Consider the following 22,901-nt stretch of genomic DNA (forward strand, 5'->3'; position numbering starts at 1 on the left):
ACCATACTGGGCAGATCAATTTCTAGAAGACTTTGTAGTGGCACTTCAGAAACCTTAAATACTCTCTACTAAATGTTATCAATCCCCTTTTATGACATCCTCATACCTGAAGTCTTGATATTTTCAAAACAATGCATAGTTAAATTAAATTCAAGTTTGAAATGACAAAGGAGAAATGGATCCAGAAGCCTCCCAAATGGCACTCTGTATTGATGCAGCAGCAAAGGGGTAAGCCATCTGATGAGCATAGTAAAAGGCAGCATCTGTGATACCAGCTCCATAAAATGTCACAGTCCAAACATGCTGTCTCAATAAGTATAGCTTTTACCTTTCAAAACATTTGTTTATTTAGTAACCTTCAAAGCTGGCCTAAGAAAAAAAAAAATCTTCTCTTTAACTGAGGATTACTTGTCCCGTCATATATATTGAAAGTTTTTCATAGGTCTCAGGACAGCTACTATTTGGGAGTAATATTTGCAGGTATAAAAATTTATGGAAGTCAAATGACCTTCCAGAATTCATAAGGTAGTAACATCTTTTTTGTAGGATTGCCTAATTGAATATGAAGCATCTGGCAAGTGTCAGGACAGAAAAGGGAAATGGAACAAATTTTGTCAAGAAAGATAAAAACTCTTCTTAAATCATGAACTGGCCCCTGATGGCACAACATGATTTGGAACTGGGTTTAGTGCTACCCTGCTGAAAGTTATATCTGAGAGCTTTACACCTTTTGGAAAGTTGGTTCATTTTCATGCATTTTCATGGTTTCAGTCCCTAAAAAAAGCAAAATAAATTTAGTTCATTTATGTGTATAATGCCATAAACAATGGTGTGGCATGGAAAGCAGTCCCTGGTTTAGATACATGATGGTTCACATATCCTATTTGGGAAAAAACTTCATTGTGTACTTGAGTGCAAAGCAGAGGTACAAGTTTCTCTAAAGCAGAGAGGAATTTACTGGCATGCTTTCACTTAAGTTACTTCTAATTGAACTTCAGAGTCAGCTTTCAGAGTCAGCTTTACTTTAAGCACCTTTGCATATGCTTTCTTCAGTGGAAATATCTTTCTAAATCAGAATATTTATAAATACTGTGTTTCAAGCTCATATGTTAAATGGTCATCTTAATTTAAACTTCTAACTTCTACAAATGTAGACTTTCCACAAAGTCATTCCAGGTAGTTAATAAATATATTCAATGAACTAAACTGTGTGTAAAAGAATAGTTTATGACTTTCCCATCTATTCCATTAATCCCCAATTATTCAAAGTTTTCCAAATCTCAGCAAGAGAAACATTTGTGTCTCTGGGAAGTAATGATTTCTGTCCTTTCAAGTACACTCACTATATTCAGGAGGTTACAAAACTGTATTAAAGAACCTATGCTTAAGAATGAGTAATTTCCCTGGATTACATTTTCATTACAGACTGTTCAGAAACTCTTACACCTTAAGCCTAGCAGCAAACTGCTGCATGCTTTTGAATACATTTTCACAGGCAAAAAAGTACCTCAGCCTCAGCTATCAGAATATTAACAGCATAAGATTAACATTTTTAATATAAATTTTAATAATTAGGCTTTTTTCTTAAACTTGCCCTTTTTTAGTAAAATAGTTCCCAAACCCAACAATATCTATAGCATAAAGAAAAATAATTGTATAATGAGTATAAAAAGAACTTTAATTGTATTGTAGTGTGCATACAGATGACTGACCCAGTAAATAAAAGAAAAAAAGATTGTTAGATGGAATATCTAAAGGAGTCTGCTCCCAGAGTTGTATTTTAGAGATAACAAAGAAGGCACACAAAAGGTTCCTTTCTGGTAAAAATTTCCAATGTATCTACAGATGGTCTATAGCCTTGCAATCCATTCTTGCACACAAAAATGATTTCTTCAAGTGTTTTCCCAGGTGGTGAAAATCCAGGCTGAGGCCCTGTGAGACCCAGCTGCCAGGTGGATGCAGGGTGCCCTGGCAGGGGCCTCTGTGCCTGTGCAAGGTGTGTGTCAAGGAGGAGCAAAGAGAGGAAATGACACCTTTTAAAGCAAAGATGAGGGTGTACAGTCCTGAGGCTGCCATGGCAAACCCAATCCCAGGCCTTCCACTACAAGGTGTTTAATAGAAAAAAAAATGTATGCTTCTATATAAATAATAAATGATAGAGGGGATATTTCTTCATGAGTGCATTCTCATACATAGTCCATAGTGATTCACAATGAAGACAACAGGAAGAATGAGTGCATCATGGCAATAGTTTTCATGTTCGTGTGTAAAAGAAATGGGAGCAAATAACTTACAACACCACCTGATGAAGGTATTTACAGCTATAAGTATTTTTGGGTTCATAGACAGAATAAACCTTATTTTAAAATAACTCCTAATTCAATTTTTAAAAAATAAGGTCTTTTTTCAATTACCAATCACACAGAGACCAGCAAAATCTTCCTAAAACAGAAATAAGAAAGCAATTCAACTCAGGCACGACTGAAATAGGCAGCAAAAAGCAAAGCTGGGGACTCAGCTATTTACCTTTCTTTATTATTTTGATTATTGTTAAAGCCCCTGTGAAAACATAAAAAGAAATCAATGAGTATAAACTGATATACAGATTTATGCAAATGCCTCTTTTATTCTTTTACATATTTATTACACTGTGCTCTTGTACACACTTAAGGTTTTCTCTTAAGATTAAAAAAAAAAAAAAAGGACTATTCAAAGAACAAGCAACCATGATTTGGGTTTGGGTTTGGGTTTGGTGTTTTGGCTATTTTTTTTCTTTTTTTTTTTTTTTTGAGAGTTATTGAAATAAGGATGGAAAATATTGCAACATTCCACATCTACTCATGGTGGGCCCAAGCGTTTTTCCTTTGTCGACATGGGAAGAAAGAAAGAAAGAGAAGGGAAAAATAATATGTAAAAATGCACAGACATAAAAACTGGAACTATGAAGCAGGAAATTTTATCAATTTCCCTCTCATATAAAATACTTTCAGTTCACACACAACTTCAGTGAATAAAGGTAATCTACTGCATTCTCATTAAAATGAACAATTTATTGAATAAATTTAACTTCTCTTTCACTTTGCATTTATCTGCAAGTAAAGTTCATAGTTTGAAGCTGACATATGTGTGGACATTGATGGAAAAAAATACCTCTGCCTATTAGATTATGACCTTTATTCTGTGGCATGCAACAAAAGTCTGCTGTTCTTTTGAACTGTGTGATGATGAACACCACAAGACATTGCTACAGTTCTCAAGCTGGTAAGCAAAAGAGACAGAGAGAAGAATTTGGGTAATGCAGATGTGAAGATTTCTGCAAGCATATACACATTTTTTGTAGTTCTAAATTCAATTTCCTTGGGACAACTTGAAAGAAAATTTACCTATTATTTTTGCTTCAACCAAATGTTACTATTTTTAAACCTTGTGACTTCTAAAGTATAGGACAGATTATAGTGTCTTATCCACAGTTTCTGATACTTTCTGTATTCCTGTATTCTACCTGTCTTTATCACTTCTCCCCTTCCCTTTGCAGAGTTTTAATCCTTTCATTTTTATGTTTCAAGGGAGAAGCCCTTTTTTTCCCCCTTATTTTTAATTTTAGTAGCTTTATCAGCTCTAGCCCATTCCATTATTCCCTCTGATCTCTTCAACAGAATTTATTAGGTCTTTTTGGTCTCCTCTTTTTCCTGAATCTAAGCAATTAAGTTTGAACAAGTTAAACACCTCACATATTCTTTAAGTGGATTCCCTAGCATTTCTCAGCAGTGAACTTATCTGAAACCATGATCCCATTTTCTTAATCTCTCCAGCTTTCTTTGAGGTTCTACCCATTACTTTTCTTCTTAAATAGGCTGAGTAATTCTGTATCACCTTCAAGTATGGAAATCTTTCTTTTAAATTACTAGTCAGACACCACTGAGGTTATTTCTGAATCTTGTGCTTGACATCCTACTGCTAACAGCCACTTGTGAAGGATCTCATTGGAGTCTCTTTCAAAGTGAAAATGGATTATGCCATCAAGTTTCTCCTCATCAATCACTTTAATCTATTAAATGCTTATAAACAAGCAATGAGAGAATGTTTGGTTTTGTTTTTCTCCAGCACTACAGATAGCACTCTGCAGTATAATGTTTATATTTTTCATAATTTCACTCTTCATTAATTTCAATTATTTGAATAGTGCTTAATTAAGATCCACTAATCTGTTACCAGAAAAAAAATATAATCTTCATATATAACATTATGAAAGAAATCTTTTTTACCATAGAGAACATTCACATACATGTAATATAGGAAAAAAGAATATACTGTTTTATAGTTAGTCAGCTCAGGAAGTTGATTATTTTGTGAGCTCATGCTTTGTCTAGTGAAATTTAAAGATAAATAAGTAATTCAGGGCACTAAGCTATGCATAAATACATATGCAGTAACATAAAATTATGAAGCAAAAGAGTGACACCGGAAAATATTATCACCTCAACACTCAGAACAAGGCAGCCACTGTCCTACACATGTTCTAAGGAAGGTCTATGCAGCCTTCACCTCATTGTTTGCCTTCTAATAAGAATTCTTTTCTATACAATGTTTTTTAATTGTTCATACAGAATTTTTAAGCAGTTTTATGGTAATCAGTGCTGATATGTAGTGCTGTTGCTTAGCACTGTGTTTGAGGAGCAATATTAATAGTCTGCTAAGATTCACTGGCTAATGTTAGCTCTACATAGTTAAAAAAGAAATGTATATTTTTAAATGAATTTGGAAGTTTTTGCCAAAAACCTGCCACTCTTGATCCAGTGCTGAGTCCAATGTTCTTATTTCCAGAGGGATGATTTTCTCTCTAGATGTGTAGAGGTTGATTCCGGTCCAGCTTCCATAGATAAAATGAGTGTATCATCGTAAGTTAATGAATCTGGTGAAACTTTCATTGTTACCTTTGATAAGCAAATGAACACTACTAACAGCAAAATCACAGGTGGAAGAGAAAACATCTAAAAGTTTCCTAAAAATGTAAGTCACATTTACATTATTATGAGTTTTTTAGATGTTCATGAAACTGACACTCCAGTCTTACTGCAAGAAAAAGAACCATTCAGTTCTTCATGCCTGCCGCATTTTTAGAATTTTAAAACCAAGCTTTGCCTTTCTGTCTATAACATATACATATATATAGATATATGTACACATTTGGGTCATGCAGTTTCTGTGGTATGCTCCAGGGAGTGACCCTTCCCCTAACCAAATGGGTCCTGAATGATTCAAGCCCATCCTGCTCCTTCTGAATTAGTCTGCATGCATCTTCAGGCTATATGTAATTTGGCTGTAATAGGTATTTCACAAGCCTTTACAACAGACTCAGCACACCATGAATAGCATTTCTCTTGCTGTGTGACACCAGCTCTCATAAAGGACTTATCTGAGGTCAATTTAATTTTAGGGTATGAAACATTATAGCAGTATTTTTACAATTCTTTAAAAATTAATATTTCTATATGGAATGGACATGCTAAAAGGCTTCCTTGGTACCTGTCAAGTTTTTGATTTGATGTCTGGAAGCTGAAAGTATCTGCTGTATACCAAAAAGCAGGGCAATGCTCCTGGCCTGCTGGAGCCATCCTTGGGCCAGCCAGCCTGCAGAGACCTTGCTGATGCTTATCTGCAGACAGACACAGTTGGTCCACTCCAAAAGGGATTCCAGGAGTGATTCTGCATGCATGAGGTGTAAACAACCAGGAAGAACACGTTTCTGGCCTGAAAAATTGAATGACTCAAACTGACAGTGTAGATGCAGCTTCTGTGACAGAAGCATAAATCCATAGCACTGGCATAATTGATTCCTCTCATCACACATCCCTCCTGCCTGATCTTGAAGGAAGGCTAAAATGTGTGACTCCAATCATAATTAAAATCCTATAAAGTCCTCCTCAAGACTTTGTTAGAATATGCAATAAAATATGTATTTATCTATAATTGTCTTGCTGTTTGGGACAATTACAAGATCCTCTCCTATGAATTTTACACAATATCTAAAACTTTACTACTCCTCTTTTAAAAATGTGGTGTTATAAATAAAGTTATAACAGTGTTTTACATTTATTAATCTTATACATGAGGGTTAATATTTAATTTACTGCAAATTTTTATTCATTCATTTATGGCTATTGAAAGCACATCAATGTCCACATCTGTCAGCACTTTACACCTTTTTTAATGCTTCCCTCTCAGAAGCAGGATGATGGCAAACCTGTGGGGTGACCATTAAAAGGAAAGAGGAACTCAGTCCTCTGCTATGGAAATACCTATCAACCACTCTAAAGAGCCGAGCAGTTCATATTAAGTAAAAGACAGGCAACTAAAGAGAAGTATTTTCAACATTTTTGAAATTTTGAAGTGTTTTCACTGCTTGTATGTAAACTATTGATACTGCAGAATATAATGTGTCCAAGAAACAAAACATAAGATTGATTGTTCTGACAGCTTCTTTAGCTTACAAGCAGATGCAGATTAGAAAGAGATAGTTACATCTCTCATTTTCTCCTAGTCTCAAACATCTTTATAGACATCTTGGAGCATGTACAGATTTTTGCACATCAAAGTAAAGGTGGCATTTAAAAATCACCAGGAAAAAAAAAAAGTTTATTGAAGCAAAGGATTGAAAATGTGTCCTTCTAAAATTATTGACTCAAAAAATCAATACTATTAACTGGATTTAAGTGAATAAAAAGGTATCAAGAGCAATCAAAAGAAAATAAAGTACACAAAATTAGTCTTGAAGTCACTGAAGCATACATAGACTATCAATGTATGGAAAGTTAAGTGCTCTAAGATTTAAAAAGTGCAGTTTTGTGAAACTCTGAGACTAGAAGTGTATAGTTACTTAAGAAAAATTTGAAAACAACACAATAACAAAAGAAATGTTGTATTGCATTGATCCAACTTACATAGCTTGCTTTGTTTCTGTAGGCCTTTCATAGATCAGAAATGACAGACTTTTGAAGACTTAAGGAGAAATGTTAAATGAGCAATCAAAAATCAAATCCTGCCAAAGAAGATGGACAGAGCTACTTATTTTCTATTCAGTTAAAACCTGAAGAATATCCTTTCTAAAACTACGTGTCTGGAATGAAAATGACAAGCCTACAATTCAGAACAATGTTTTTTTAAAGTTTTAAAGGAATTTTAAAATGTCTTCCTGTAATTAAAGTTTAAATTAACTTTCTGCCAAGTTGGCAACAGAAACTATTGGCCTTTTTCATGTTAATTTGGGAAATATAAGTCATCTAAGTAGGGAATGGCACTATTTATTACAGTAACTGGATCCTGAATGTTGTTCCAATGTGGAAAAGTTGGAATAGTTCCTTTTGTTTCAAAAGAGCACAAGCATGGATCCTTACTCAGGGGTCTTGAACAAAGCCTATGTCTTCACATTAGCATCTTCAGTGACACTACTGTTTTTACTTTAGGGGATAAAATATGCTCCACATACATGCGATAATAATTTACAACAGCAAAAACTCATCTGCATCTCTGGGTGGGTTACAAAAAAGCTAGTGGGTCCTGGAAGATGCTTAACTGTTTTGGAGAAATTAAGAAGAATATGCTTTTGGTGTCGCCAGGAAATTGAAATCACATCATTTGTCCTGCTCTGTGCAGCAGAACTGGGTTGCTAAGTACAAACACAGAAGGCAATGTTGTCAATATTGACAGAGCCCCTGGATGGCCTGGGAGCATAATTTTTAATGAGTCCCAAATTTCCCAGTAAGTGTAAGGACACAAGAGCTATTTTGTAAATGTAATGTCTCCCACTGGATGTGAAGAAAAAAAGGAAGAGTGGTATACAGCAAGCCCTGTAGGTTCCATCACACAGGAGCTCACTCCTGCTCCAACAAGGGTTCAGAGACACCTAAAAATTCTGTGCTATTATCTGTTTGTTATTTTTATTTTGCAATCAGCCTGGCAACTTAGCAATTCATCTTTCAGGTCTTCAGGTTCTCTGAAGCAAAGACTGAGCAGCTTTCAGTCCTAAGCTATGCCAAATGCAGAATGTAGAGAAAATCTGAATGGTTACCAGCAAAGGTCTCTGACTAGTGCTAGATGGTCACACCAGTGCTGGTCATGTCAATAAATCTGTTTCTCTTTCTGACTTCAGAGCACCCAATATACTTCCAAATCACACCCTCAAAGCAAGGGCAGATATTGAAAACCAATTTTACATTGCCCCTTACTTTTCTTCCTCTGCCTTTCTCCCCTTCAGGTTTCCCATATCTGCCTCTGCTGCATGTTTTCACAACAGCTTGGGACCCCAGTTCCTGGCATGTCAGAGCACCTAAACATAATCATGTTAGGCAGAGCTTGGTCTTACCTGAGCTATAGCAATTTGTGAATGTCACAGGTATGAAAAATTCAGAGTAGTACAAAAATGGTATTTTTGGTAACATGTTCCAGTTGGTTTTCTGATATAAAGTCACTGAAAAATGTAAGTTGAGAATTGATGGTCAGCTTGTTAGTTCTAAACCTGTCACGTAGCAAACCAGTTAGTTGTGCTCCTCTCTTTCTTATATATCACAAGTACCCACATGACCTTGTATTTTGGTATGTTAAATACTTAACATGACTGTTTTAAGAGAGAAATACTGTATTGTGTTGAACTGACACGACACATTTAGTTTTCAGACTGTCTTCATTTTAATTTTGATAAATGATATTAAAATAATGTATGGCTCATATAATCCGAAACCTGTACCTAATGGGCTTCAGGAAAAATTGTGGTGCCTTCCTAAATCTGCTTCAGCAGCTGTCTACACAGCAGGACAAACAAGCTTCCACATTCCAGTAACTGCTAATTACCACTGATGCACAGCCCTATCCTATGGCACTGCCACCTAATTTCAAAGCAATGCAGGAATGGCTGTGAACAAGACCTAAATGGGTGTTATCTCTGCCTTTAGGGGAGCACTGTAGGTCCACTGAGTCTCAACTAGGGGCATATATTTCAATGAAAAGGAGTTTTACCTAGTATGGATTACAAGGTTTGCCTTCAGATTTCTATTTGATATTCTATGGATGTGCCATCTGAACCCCACATGACTTTAGAGCCCTTTCTAACAAAAATGTATTTTTTCCACTCCTATAAGCATTCTACCAGGTTTCATGTTTAATGCTTTATATTTAGTATGTTTAATAGCAATGACATTCTTTGGTAGAAAGCCTTCGTTTGCAATCCAGAATGACACCATCACTATGTAAAAGTCCATCCTGCACTGTCTTTCTCTTTTAACAGATCCAACATGGAGCAGTCAAAAGTTATTTAGCAATTGACATTGACATAACTTTGCCACAAGCAACTGAAGCAATTACAAGACCTGGGATGGGTGCAGCTGAAACACCTTGATAAGAAAGCAATGAAAAATGACACATCACACAAACAGAATGGTTTCATCAGTGCAACACTAAATCAACATGTATGTTTCTGGCACTCCCCATTCTTTTGATAATGGAATAATCAAACAGAGAGGAGGACTGATATCCCCAATTTTTTCTGACAGACTGGAATCAACTAAAATAAAGCATGCCTGTGCACTGTCATTTGATTGTATTTTAGCCAAGACAGTTTCAATTTAGTGCTCCATAAAACACTTCATATTTTACTCTGGCTTGCCTATGGCTGGTATAAGAAGATAATCTGTTTGTTGAATTTTTCCTTCATTCCCTAAAAGAAAAATCAGTATTTACCATGACCACCGAAATCAGGCAGAATATCACATCATCAACAGAAGAACAAATGAAATTTGGAAAACAGGTTACCTGATGTTCTTGTGTAGACAGTATGCCTGAAGAATAACAAGAGTTAATGAGAGAAACACAACACTCTGACCACTTGGGCAGAAAAGGCATCTTTATACTACAGAATTAGCATTCCCTTCCTATTAAAAGAATGAGATGTATCCACAAGAAAGCATGTATTTCTGGGCCACTTCAGTTCACAGAATAATTTGATATGTGTTCATTTCTCTTTCCAAGGTTAACCACAAGTATTATTAGATGAGTAAGCTGATTTCTCAGAAGAAATTTAGCATTTTTAATACTTCACAGTATTTTTCCCTTTTCACTTACAGTACCACTAAAGTCGCTTTGATAGCATATCCAGATTAAATGTCTTCTCATCCTTCAAATGTGACATACAACAATTACAGGAGCTTTTGTAAAGCAGTAAAGTGCTTTATTTTAACACAAAAGACAGGTCTTACTTTTAATATTTCTATCTACTACCAGGCAAAGAGATCTTCCCATTTATGCATTTCTATTACTGTAACTATGCAGTGAAATATCAGCTACAATAAATAACGACAACTATCTATCTGAGAAGGTTTCCAAAATTGTAAGTATCAGAAAGTATGCACAGTGGCACTTGAAAAGTCATCCTTTCAAGCTGCAAGGATGGACACTGATAAATGGAGGCAAAACTAAGTAAGTCTATAGAATCTATTTACTGAAGATAAGCATTTAAAGGGAGAGTGCAAGAGAGGGGCAAAGTGTAGCAAGTGGTTTCAGTAATAAAAGTGAAAATTTGGTTCAGTGTGTAAATGTTACAAGTCTTCAGGAAAGAATCCAGCAAAATATTCTGACACTATAAATTTCTTCATAACAACATTTTAACTTTTTTTTTCTTTTGAAATCAAATGTGCTTTTTTTTAGGTATTTCAGTAGGAAAGTGCACAGGAAACACTGCACATATTTTGATTGTTATCTATAATAGGGTATTTTCCCACTTATTGAATTTTGCTGCTATTAAAATAAGAAAATAAAAAAAACCTTCATCCTTCTCATAAGGAGAGTAATACTTCAGATTCAAGAACGTAAGGCATGGAAAGGGCCATAAATAAAGCTTAATAAACTTTTTAAAGGCTAATATCTCCCTTCAGCAGGAACTAAATGTTGGCTGATGTCTCATAACTAATCAACTTACTGAAAACACTGATTGTAATAGGAAACTTTAGCATCACTGTCAGCTCTGACTACAATAAATGCAGCCAGAAACCATCTAATTTCTAGTACTCACTTTATTTATATGTAACCCTTTTTATATTTACCTCTGTATACAAAGCATACAATATTGATTTCTGCTGAAGATTCACTCAACTGACGTGCTCATTGCTTGGGCACTAAGCAATATAAATATGAGATCTTAAGATTGGACAAGAAACAAACTCTGTCACTGTTATTACATTATCAGTTACAATTGAAGACTTTTTTTCCTTTTAAAAATGCTCTTGCCTCATTACACTAAACTGGTGTACAGGATTTATGAGAAAGAATGTTAAAAGAAGGTGTTGAGAGAATACTTAACATCAGAGATTAAAATCATTTTAGCTATCATTTATTCACGAGGCTTCTTTTATCATCATTATAATCTTTCTCTTTTATGCAATGATTACGATAACACAGAATAGTTTTAGTTCACCCCCCTGAGATTTACACTCACCAGAAATGCAGCTTTTTTGTATGTTCTGTGTTAATTTCCCCAGTATGACAAGCAGTGTCTAAAATGGCCATTTATGCTCTTTGTACCAAAAAAAAAAAAAAAACAACTCTCATGACAGACAGTGATATAAGATATTGAGATATTTGAATTCAAGTGTACAAAATCACTACTGTACTGTATATAGAGTAGCAATGTTTTTCTTTATAGAAAAGGATGCCAAGAAATTATGTTAACTACACTCAGCAAAACAAAAGAAAAGCAGCTCACAGTGAGATGTAGGTAGATAAAATTGGAAAGGGCACAGTATTGGAAAAAGACAGAATAAAGCCTCCATCCTATGATGGAGGAGCACAAGAAACTCTCTAATATAAAAAATTGCCTTAAGGGGTAGTCCATGCCCCATTCTGGCTAATTTATAACCCTAAGTTCTATAAGTCTGATAACTCTGCTCTTGGCATAATTTTCAAGGTAGTCCAACTCAGGTTTGGAGAAGAAAGTGATAATACATACATGAAAATTAGTGTGGAGCTGGCTCCTACTCATTTGAGTGGCCTTTAGGCACCTAAATTATGCCTTGGGCATGCTATTTCCAGTATCTAGGGACATGTATGCTGCCCACTTAAAACTGAACTAGTAACCTAAACTTTCCTCATAGTCTCTGCAGACAAATAGATTGATCTAAAAGGAAATTAACTTATTCTAAAATAAGGGTCCAAATAGGGAAAGGCTTTTAGACATACCTGCCTTAAACTTGCATTCTTTACCTGAAGTTCAGACTTCAAACTTGTAGGCATCTGTTAGGGCTGGGATCTGCTAACATTAAGTCTAAGCAATTCCTTAAAGTGCCCCCCGTACAGCAGCTGCCCAGCCCTTTAGCACACCTACACAGCACATTTCTTACAAGAGACTTCAAATTTATGTATACTTATATATTTACATACACTGTCCCACAATATTTAGGAACAGAAACAGGTGTTTGGCATAAAGACTGCAGATTCCAGGTTTGCTCCAAAGCCTCATTCTCTCATAAACTTGAAAAAATAACTGCAAGTCAGATAATCCTGCATACTGGAAATAAATTATCAGTACACTCATAAATACTATTAGGTGATCTGGAAAGAGTATTCCTCAGTCTCTTCTGATAAAAAGCATGCTACTATTCATAAAGATGATCCCATCCCTGAATCAAGTACTTCAACACTAGGAAGGCACGCAAGAGAAAAAAAAATGGAAAAAAAAGGGAAATGGCCTAGTCCAAGGTTACCTTAGCATAGGTAATCTTTGCTAACAGAGAAGTCATCCTTTAGTCCAGATAGCAAGCAAATAGAAAAATCACGCAGTCCATTACCACATTTGTATAACAATTCCTCGAATGTTCCTACCTTTTATTGCTTTTTTATAATATTATTAATATTATTATGATTGCAGGCACTCAGATTCACTCAGGCTGACCCACCTGAACTGTTTGAAAGCAATTCCACATTGACATGATGTGATAGAGATATTTTGCTTTGAAAACTCCTTAATATCATTTGAAGAAAACCTAACATACATTTTAAGAAAATGTTAAAAGTATTTATCATTTTTATAAGCACTCTGGCAAACACACAGCAGGCATGTTATCGTTAGAGAGTCAATTAGCTATTTTGATGCCTACACTGATTATTCATTATCACACTATTTCCAGGGAAACGCAGATCTTTATAATATGTGCTAAGAGAGAATCTATTTTGGTGATTTAGGATGGGATTTCTGACCCAAGATATGTGCAATGTAATTTATATCTGTGCTAGTCACTGTAGGATTCTTGTATGGTTGATGGGGAGAAACAGGCAGTATAATCCTAGAGCCAGATTTAGAAGACTATTTTAGGATGCAGTGAATCACACTCTAGAAGTTCTGTTGTTCTCCACAGATTATAAGAGGAAGTAAGCATGATTAACTCAGATGCAGACATCTATACTTTAGGTATCTTTGTTCAGTTACATGAATTCACCCACAAGTGGGGCACATACACATTTATACATCTGGGTGTTTTCTAGAGGTGCATAAATCAGGCAAAAACATTTCATGTCTTAATTAATGAACAGAGGAAGTCCGTTTACTGTTCTTAAAGCAGTTTCATCGCGCATTGATATTCTAATCTATGACAAACATATTTCTGAGCACTCAATTAATCCCATTTCCTTTAGCATATCTGTATTTTTAAATGGAGTACAGCACAGAAGCATACAAAACATCCCTAAAGGAATCAGATTAAATGAAGCTGGTGCAGCACCAGCTCAAAAAAAAAAAAAAAAAAAAAAAAAAAAAAAAAAAATCCAAATACCTGAAGTCCCAAAAGCACTCTAAATTCATTAGCATGGTCCTAGTTAACTTTGCTGTCTAGAAGGAGTTTTGATGAGCTTGGATTCAGTTCTAAACCAGCACAACTGTACTGCTTCCACTTGTGGAACAAGTTAAGCCAGTTCCACGTTGCAGTTCCCTGCACCGTAATTAATGGTATGGCAGAAGAAAGCTTAGTGACAAGCACAGCAAAACAGCCCACTGCACCAAAACCCAGCAACAAGACAAATATTACAGATGACAGAGTCTCTTTTCATCAAACCTTTCTACTCTCTTAAACTAAAAACTTGCACATTCTAGACCTCTACTTTTATTTCTCCCATGTTTATTTCATCTAGGAAAACATACAGAGAATGCATTTTCAACTATAAGTTCTTCAGCTGGAAAATCCATATTGCTGTGAGTCAAGATCTGTCTGACCAAAGTTAACCAAAAAGGAGAGACATTTATGAAGTCATCAATTGGTAAAATCTTAGTATAGCTCTAGAAAGCTTAGCTGTGGATAGATGGAGGATAGAGGTAGCCACCCAAGAGGGAAAGGGAATGGTTTGAGCAACAGGAAAGCAAGTAGCTACTCTGACCTGCTCTTCACTTCATTGTTATGAAGGTAGGTATGCACTCTGCATTTATTAGGTACAGGATGCATAAAACAGACATCACTCTGCTAAGTCTGACCTCTCTCTTATTCTGATGCCATCTTCTCTTTGTCTCCCTGTACGCAGTTGGCAGTGGGGCCACCTTTTTGGAAAGGGTATTTCTGCCATTTTGGGTGTCTCTTTGTTCCCAGGGACTTAATGAGATTTAGCAGTTTTGTATCTAGGTATTATTTTCTGCTATTTATTTGCCTGTTGCTGTTTTGCATGTTAGAAAACTATTATTTTTTTCACTTATATCTACTTGTATTCATTCTTTATTAGTGGAAAAGGATTGGCTGAAACTAAGGGGAGGTAACTCATTTTAGAGCTTCCACCTCTATAAATTGTCTTAAACCAAGACAGACACATATTCATGCTCATTTTTATCACAACTCAAAAGTATGGGAGGAAAGAAATGATGAGATTCCCCTCAGTAAATGAAAAACTAAACTTTGTAAACAGTAATAAAATTAAAGGTGTTATAATGATAACTTTAAAAAGGAATAGCTTCAGTTCAAACTGCTGATACAGACACACAGTATTCTTTGTCCTTTTGGAGTATTTTCATCATTTTCAATAGAGCTGTATTTAAGTTGCAACTGTTCTATTGTATTTTGACAAGACTTCTGAAGTTTTCTCTATATTATACAAGTCCAAATTTAATCTGAAGAGAGAAATCCATATAAGCAGATTTAGAAAGGTCTGTGCTCTTAAAGCTCACCATACAGTCTATACATCTGAGCAATTAGGAAGACTATTTTCTCAGAATACATAACATAAAACAATTTTGTCAAGTAGAAATTAATAAACTCATGCTTTTGTATTTTATTAAACAGATTTTTCTTTCATATGTTATTACAGTAAAAAAAAACCAAAAAACCCAACCCAAACCCCAAAACCACTTCCTACTGTAGTATTTAGACTGGAAATGCTCACAGAAGGATTGCATAATTAAAGCCTGCATGAACTTTATTGTAAGACTGTTTAAAGACTTAATTACTTCTAGTATATTTTCCGGTCTCTTGAAAACTTTATTAAATGTAGTCAGACATTTCATGATTTAGTCTCTTTTCCTATATGTCTGGCATACAGTGTCTTGACAGACCCTTTACCCACAGTGACTTTGTATACCATCTCAACATAAAAGAAAACCCAGAAGTCTTTCAGGAGACCCTATTTTGGAAAAATGGATTGAACGTTAAAATTGTTTGATTTATATATCAAAAAAACCCTTTCCCTGCAGAAAGGCCAGGGAAACCCTTCTCTCAGTTTTTACCTCTGAGAACTCTTAGCTCAGAAAAATGATTTGTCCCATTCTCCCTCTCTGTGATCACTGTGTTCTTATTCTTAGTAGCTAATGTCTTATGATTGGTGGTCCAATTTTAAATTCCCTTTGACTTATTTTTCTTATTGAAATTTCACACAGTGCATCATGATTGAAATATTTCTTTATCTGCATTAGGGTTTCACATGAAAGCCACGCAGATGAAAGCAGATATAAAGTAAAAGTGATTTGCATAAGCACCTTTTTTTTTTTAAAGGAATTCGATGCTGAAGAAAAAAATTCCATTGTGCAAAAACCTCACTTGGCATGAAATCAATTCTTTCAAGAATCATAATGTTTTCTATAATTTGGGTTGGAAAACAAATTATTAGATCAGTAGCATGTTGTTTTCTGTTAGAGAAAAAAAGCAAAAGGGATAGATTACATCTCCTGAAATTTTGTCCAGAATGTAGGTCCTTGTGCCAGGTTGTCATGTATGTTACCCACTTCTTGCAATTGACTTTGGAAGCATTTCTAAGGATCCTTTTTCCCACAATCAAGTAGATGAGTCACTCTCTTGATTATAAAGGCAGGCTTCCAGTGCCATATGAGAAACACTGCCATATCCAGAATAGTCATATGAGACTATGGTTCAAGATCTATAAAAACACCCTGGAGAAATACCTGGTGTGAAACCAAGTATCAAAGAACAGATCATGTGGCATTTGATCCTGTCATTAGGTAACTGAATTGTTTCTAGACCTTGATTAACTATGACATAATGTAGATTTGACTTAATTCAAATGTTTGCATTTACCTTTAGATACCTCCATCTATCCAAGGTAGTGATGCATTCCAAGACTGCAGAAGCTGTCACTTAGGTGTTTAGAAGCAAGCTGCATTGTCACAGAGGTGCACACATAGATGACTTCTACTAGAGCATCAGAGCTCTATCAGTATGTTTAGCCCCTAAGAAGCAGGGGTTTTGCTTGCATTATGTATATGTCATGATATAACTCACAGAATATATAACAAAGCTTACAGCAGTTTTCCTGTTTATCAAGATAAACTTTGAATGATCTTGGAATTAAAAAGAACAAATCCCAAAATTTTTTCATGTACAGTGTGCTCTTATATGCGTTTTGAAGTAAGATGAAGTCTTATATTTGCAATTTCTTTTTATGTTGGGTTCCAATGAAAGTCAGAACTTTAATTTGTAGGCATGGAAATTAATTTCCAAGGCATGGAGTTTCTGCTGGTTCTGGTATTGGGATACCAAACTTCTAATACCTGGCTTCACTCACAATTGACATGAAGCATTTATGTTATACATATAAATTTAAATTTACATTTAAATTTAGTCTCATGAAAGTAGGGTGGGCTATGATTTCATGTGAACAACAAATGATCGCATTCAAGAATAACAGTGAAGCTGATATCCACAAAATAGGATTTGATTTGTATTATCAAAGCACATAGTAACAATATTTACACTCCTATAATTTTTCTATCTGCAGTGTAACTGGATATAGGTGGAAAGGTCAAATATGCAGTCATTTACTCTTCGCAACAAGAGTGATGTAGTAGCTGCAAGGTCCCATCAACCTAAATGCCCATGACATTTCCATCTGAGTCCTGGCAGTATAAAGACAAACACTGATTAATTTAAAAGCCTACTGTTATTTAGAGCACATGCTTTTAATCTGAATAAAGAGGTCATACAGACTGTCCCAAAACACACTTAGTGACATATTAATCATATATACATCATCATCTCCTTATCATAGTCAACATCTGTCTCTTGTATTTCCCCCTCTGTAATGTGAAAATCAGCACACCTGTATCTCCCTCCAAAAAAAGACACCACCTTCACCAAGAGCTGGAGCATGCTCCTTGCATACTAAGTGTACTATTTCAAACAGGTTCAGAAAGGACACAGTTCTGTAGGGATGGTATTATGTAACCAGATTAAGGGACCTTACATTGTACCTTTTAATGGAAATGAATCCTGCAGGGCCTATTTTAAGTACTTATTTAGTGTTTAAGAGAACTAACTATTAAGTCACAGATTATCGAAAATAAATTGTCAGGAAATAGAATCCGATTTTCACTTTTTAGAAGAAATTCAAAACTCAATCTAATCCTGATTTTCATAAGGCAGCTACTTTTCCCATAGCTGTAAAATACTTTATGTTCAACTTATCTCTGTGATATAATTGTAACTCCTTCTGTATAATGTTGCTACTATGTGATGTTCATGAGCTGCAGCAGAGCTCCACAGACACTCATTTATGGACTGATGGAAAAGTCTGTCACTACAATAGATCATGTAATTCCTTAACATTCTGTGTTATTTTTCATAGTCAGAGAAGAAGTCTGAGCTGCTGCATGACACTGTCTCATATTTCAGCTGCCTTAATTAGCAAAAACATCCCAAAGGAATAAAATTATACCCAACAGGGAATGTCTTATTTCAGTCAAAAATATTCAAGTGGCTGAAATATCCAATTCAGAAATGGTTTTTGTAATACTATTAAAAGTTTTTTCCATTTTAAAATCTTTTCACAAACAAATCTTTAAACTTAGACTCTGTGTTCAATTCCTACATTGGATGAAAGCAAAATAGCAATAAATATTTTAATACTTTAATAATTTCCAGACCCCTTACAGTATCAATTAACATATTAATGCAATGGTTCATTGGTCTTATTCAAGAAGTTAAACTTCTAAATGACTAAATAAAAAGCTTCTATTATATGACTATGGGAAGACTGGTATTAATTGCAAAAGAACAGGGACAGGAGTGGAAAAATGAAAACCCTGCATTTGATTAATTGTTCAGTCAAATTATTTCAAAGCTCTCTTGTCTTTCTGTAATTAGTCTAGCAATTAAAACTTGATCTATATACTGAAAATTATATTTGACTTCATAATTATGTTTTAATCTGCTAGTATCCTATTCAGAAAGATAATTTAATTAATTTCTACGCATAGTCATTATTATGTGTGTCTAAAAACATTCAGTATGCTTTCATACTGAGTTCTCAAGAAAAAACCCAAACAAACAATTATACTTGTTCAGATTTGGTGGGTGAGAGATTTTACTGGTACAAGAACTCAGTGTTAGAAAATAATATGGGTGGAAATAAGAGAGCACTGCTGGGTTTCTTGATTCACTGGCCAGCACAAATTGGCTACAGTACCTATAAAAGTAATACAGTGCTCCCTAAACCCTTGAGTTGCGGAAATCCTCATGAAACTGATGACTCTTTAGAGGAAGATTCTGAAATTTGGCTGTCTTTGGTTATGCAAAATGCTCTACATGTCACCACTGCCCCATAGGCAGGATGAGTGCTAGCTAGTTTTCTGAGTGCACAGCTGTGATTTCCCATAAAAGCTCTACACTGGCCAGATCTAGCAGCTCTTCCTGTCATTCAGGGCTACAAAGCTGTGCATAAGAGATGCTCTAAACCGTGCAGATTAAGCAACTGTACCACAACATTTCTGTCCTGGGCTACAGAGGAGAGATCAGGAACAGTGATGCCACCTGGAAGAAAATTTCCAATAGTATGTGCTGTTCCAAGCAGAGTACATGGCGCTTGCTATGATGAATACGTTAGCAACACAAAAGAGTAAAGGGCAATGTCAATGTTTAAAGCTTAAAAGTTAATTTCCTGTAGCAAAGGAAGAGATGTAGTAGAGGAAGGACTTTTTCTTTACATTAGTGTAGCTGCAGGTTATGAGGCTAGTGCTGCTATTGAAGATGTAGAAGGTCCTTTTGAAGGCAGAGCTACATAACAAGATTCCTTCCAAATGGAAACACCTGGTTCTGCCCTGACCTTTTATTACAGTAGGTTTGTCATTGATGATTGAGAAACCCCTATAAGACAAAGAAGGGTGCTCATACAGGTCACTATTCTCAACAGAGAACACAGACTTGTAGCTGCAGAAAATGGTGATTAGCTTTTTAATAATCAGATTTCTACTTCTCATTTTAACAAAATTTGTAAGTCTGCTTCACCAGGTCTTTTTTTTTTTTTCTTTTTTCTTCATTGAGTTGTTTCCTTATTTTCATTCAAAGTTAGTATGTTTTATCCAAGTAAATGTTTGGAAAATAAAGAGCTAGTATTTTCAAATTGTTTATTAACAGCAGAATGAATACTCTCTGCGCTACAGATTGTTTTAACCCCTATGAGTAGGAAAACAAATACTACCTATCAGGACCTGAAACTGCAATCTTAGAGATGAGAAAGGCTTAATAGGTTACCAAATCCAGGTAGTTCTTCTAATGTGATGAAGTACACTCTAGGTTCTATAAAGAGAGTCCTTAAGACATCATAGCCAAAAGTGTGCACGTAAGACGGAAATGCACACCAGCACGGCTATGCACAGTAAGCACAGTGGGTGAAATACATTCAGATACTATGGAGCCTCACAAAATGAAATCACAGTTGGTATGGAGTCAAGCTGCCATGGTAGGAAGAGCCAAACTTCTTTTGTTGAAATGTGTCCAAGTATTGAGGCAGGGATGTGAAATGATGTGACTGGCAAAGAGACTACCAAAGAAGAAGAAGAGGAGGTTGTGAGAAGGCCTGGAAAGATGAGCTAGCTGCAGCTGGTGATGTAAACAGTAGGGTCCCTCTGAGGCTAGGCATAAGGGCATACATAAAGGGTCAAGCAAGTCATGTCATCAGACACCAGATTGTCTTGTTGCTGTTAGTCTACTTTCTGATTCCATTTTGGACAGTTCAAAACAGTTTTTTCCAAGAAAGGAATGATGTGGGAGGTAGTGAAGTCATAGGCAGTACAGCTGTGAGGCTGTCCATGTCACTTCTTCTCAGGGACAAGAAGTGGTCCTCTTTGATTCAGCCATCTTGGTCTGTCTGAAAAGCCCAACCTAGCTCTCCCCCAGGCCAGGGTGGCACAGGATGGTCCATCCCTGTCACTTCTCACCAGTGCACCACTCATCAAGCTCTGGCCCTGATGCTGGTATGTCCATAAACCTGATAAAGATGGGCCTCAGTGTGACTTTGATTGAATATTGACCACCTGCTCATGGGATTGCCATTTTACAATTTCAAGAAGACATCAGTGCAGGATTACTTAAGTTTCTAAACAGCTTGTGAGGGAACACATGATTCACTGCTTGAAATCAATGAATAAAGATGCTGAAATTGCTCTTCCTCTTCCTTCTCTCCACCATTAGGAGCAATGAAGTTCAGAGTTTTTCACACATTAATTCTCTACAATAAACAACATATCAGATCTGTCTTCATGCCTCTCCTAAGGATTTTTGTCTAAATGACCACTCTTCTTTTAAGTCAAAACCAGCCACAACTCTCTGGCCAGTACAATGCCTTAAAGGTTTCTCTAGTTAAGAGTGGAGAACCATTATGCTAGGGGTAAAGTAGCATTATATGGACGAAATAAAAATTAAAATAAAAAAGATAAATATAAAAGTATATTGCCTCTATGACAGCTTAGTTTACCATAGAAGTTCAGCTCCTGGGAAGCCTGTGATCATAATAAAAATAACAGCTGTCAGATAAATAAACCAGAAAAATATTTATGTAAAGAGTAACACTTGTGTGAAGACTGCGTACAGCTCATCAGAAAAGGAATCTATCACAGGCATTAAAACATGAAAAGTTTGTGACACTGCTGAAGAGCAGTAATTTCCAATATCTCTATGAAGTTACCAAATCTTTCAATTGGTAGGAATTTCTAAGTTCTTTCTGTAAGAAAATTCAAATAATACACAAATTACATATTCATTTTTTGCGTTTTTTAATTCCCAAGCACTCTTTTCCCCCCTCAAAACAATTAATATAAACTCAGGTTCATTTCTTCAGATGCTGCTTACAGATGTTGAGTCCTGGGGGAACTAGCCAGTTTTCTGTTTGTACCTCATCCTACTCTTTACTGGGTATTGGATCAGATCCTTAAAGAATAATCCAATGCTGTTGCCAGAACTAACCTTTTTAAGGTACCAGATTACAAAAGAACGCATGATTACATGTTTAAAAGAAACATATTCCTGATCTATAGACCATACCTGATTAGTCAGCACAAACTTATTCTCTGTATCAAATTGCCTGTCAATGTTAACCTGCATAAAATTTTAAATGCATTTTTCAAGTCCCTATCTGTGTTAATCTACTTCAGAAACTGCCCAGGAAATCACCATATCATAATCAAATATGTTGAAACAAGAGATGATTTGTTCATATATGCTAATAATTCTCAGACTCTTATCATGTTCCTACTACCAGTACACAATTTGCTTGATGTAGAATTTCAACAACAAGCATTGCTGGTTTCAAAGGAGTTTAGCATTTGGTGTTTGAGAGTAGCAATAACACAGAAACATCTGTACCACTCTATTTCAAGAGGAACACTAATTTTATCTCCCTTACATCCTGTAGGAATACCCTGCTAAAGCTCAGTGTACTTGCCAGACAAATACAACTCAGTTGGCCAAAAGTCTGAGCTCTCTGTTATGTTTGGTTGCCTACTATTTCAGGAATATAGTATAAAACAACAGCAAAGACAGAAGCAAGACATATGTAAATGGTACTGGCTGTCACAAATCTTGACAGCTTCCACTAACCTATAGCATTAATATATCTGTTTTTCACTTTTTAAGACCTGAAGTGTAAAGGGCAGTTTCCACACTCCCTTTTGCAAAATGATAAGTTCTAGTCAGCCCACAGGGGGAAAAATGACACCCAAACTGAAGGTCAGTGCTTAACTCTGTAGCTTTGCATGCACACAATTCAGGTACTGAATATCGCCTGTTTCTGTTCTCTCATCACTATAGCCAAAGCACATAAATAAAAACTTGGTGTAGATATCTAATTCTGTTATATTCTGTCAACTCTGCTTTCAACTGACTGAGGCATTGCACTGATGTAATACACAACTGCACTGTGTCAAAGCTAGCATTCTCCATTGAATTCATTCAACTGCATCTAATCCTGTTCACCCACCTGTGAAATCTTCAGATTTTCTTCTTCTCTCCAAACATCTGACAAACTGTTGTAAAGTATTTGAACCTTGACAGTGTTCCCCAGTCAAACCATTTTTAGTTATTTTTACCAGAGCCCTCAGAGTGGGACCAGGCTGGAATTACCCTCACTGGCTTCACCTGGCCTTTCCACCTTCAGCTGCAGCA

At 35.7% G+C, this 22,901-nt stretch overlaps 1 protein-coding gene and 1 long non-coding RNA gene across 2 annotated transcripts in view; both read right to left on the minus strand.

Moving 5' to 3' along the window:
* GPC6 (glypican 6) overlaps positions 1-22,901 on the minus strand; it is a 754,465-nt gene that overhangs the window by 425,483 nt on the left and 306,081 nt on the right. The gene's annotated exons all lie outside the window — the stretch shown is intronic.
* Positions 1,728-22,884, minus strand: LOC138107176 (uncharacterized). The gene is made up of 4 exons (XR_011149290.1): positions 22,717-22,884; positions 6,942-7,039; positions 2,527-2,559; positions 1,728-2,442 (listed from the first exon to the last, which is right to left on the minus strand). It is a non-coding gene; the product is annotated as an uncharacterized lncRNA (long non-coding RNA).

This window comes from Aphelocoma coerulescens, chromosome 1 (genome assembly GCF_041296385.1).
Source record: "Aphelocoma coerulescens isolate FSJ_1873_10779 chromosome 1, UR_Acoe_1.0, whole genome shotgun sequence".
Classification (NCBI taxonomy): Eukaryota; Metazoa; Chordata; class Aves; order Passeriformes; family Corvidae; genus Aphelocoma; species Aphelocoma coerulescens.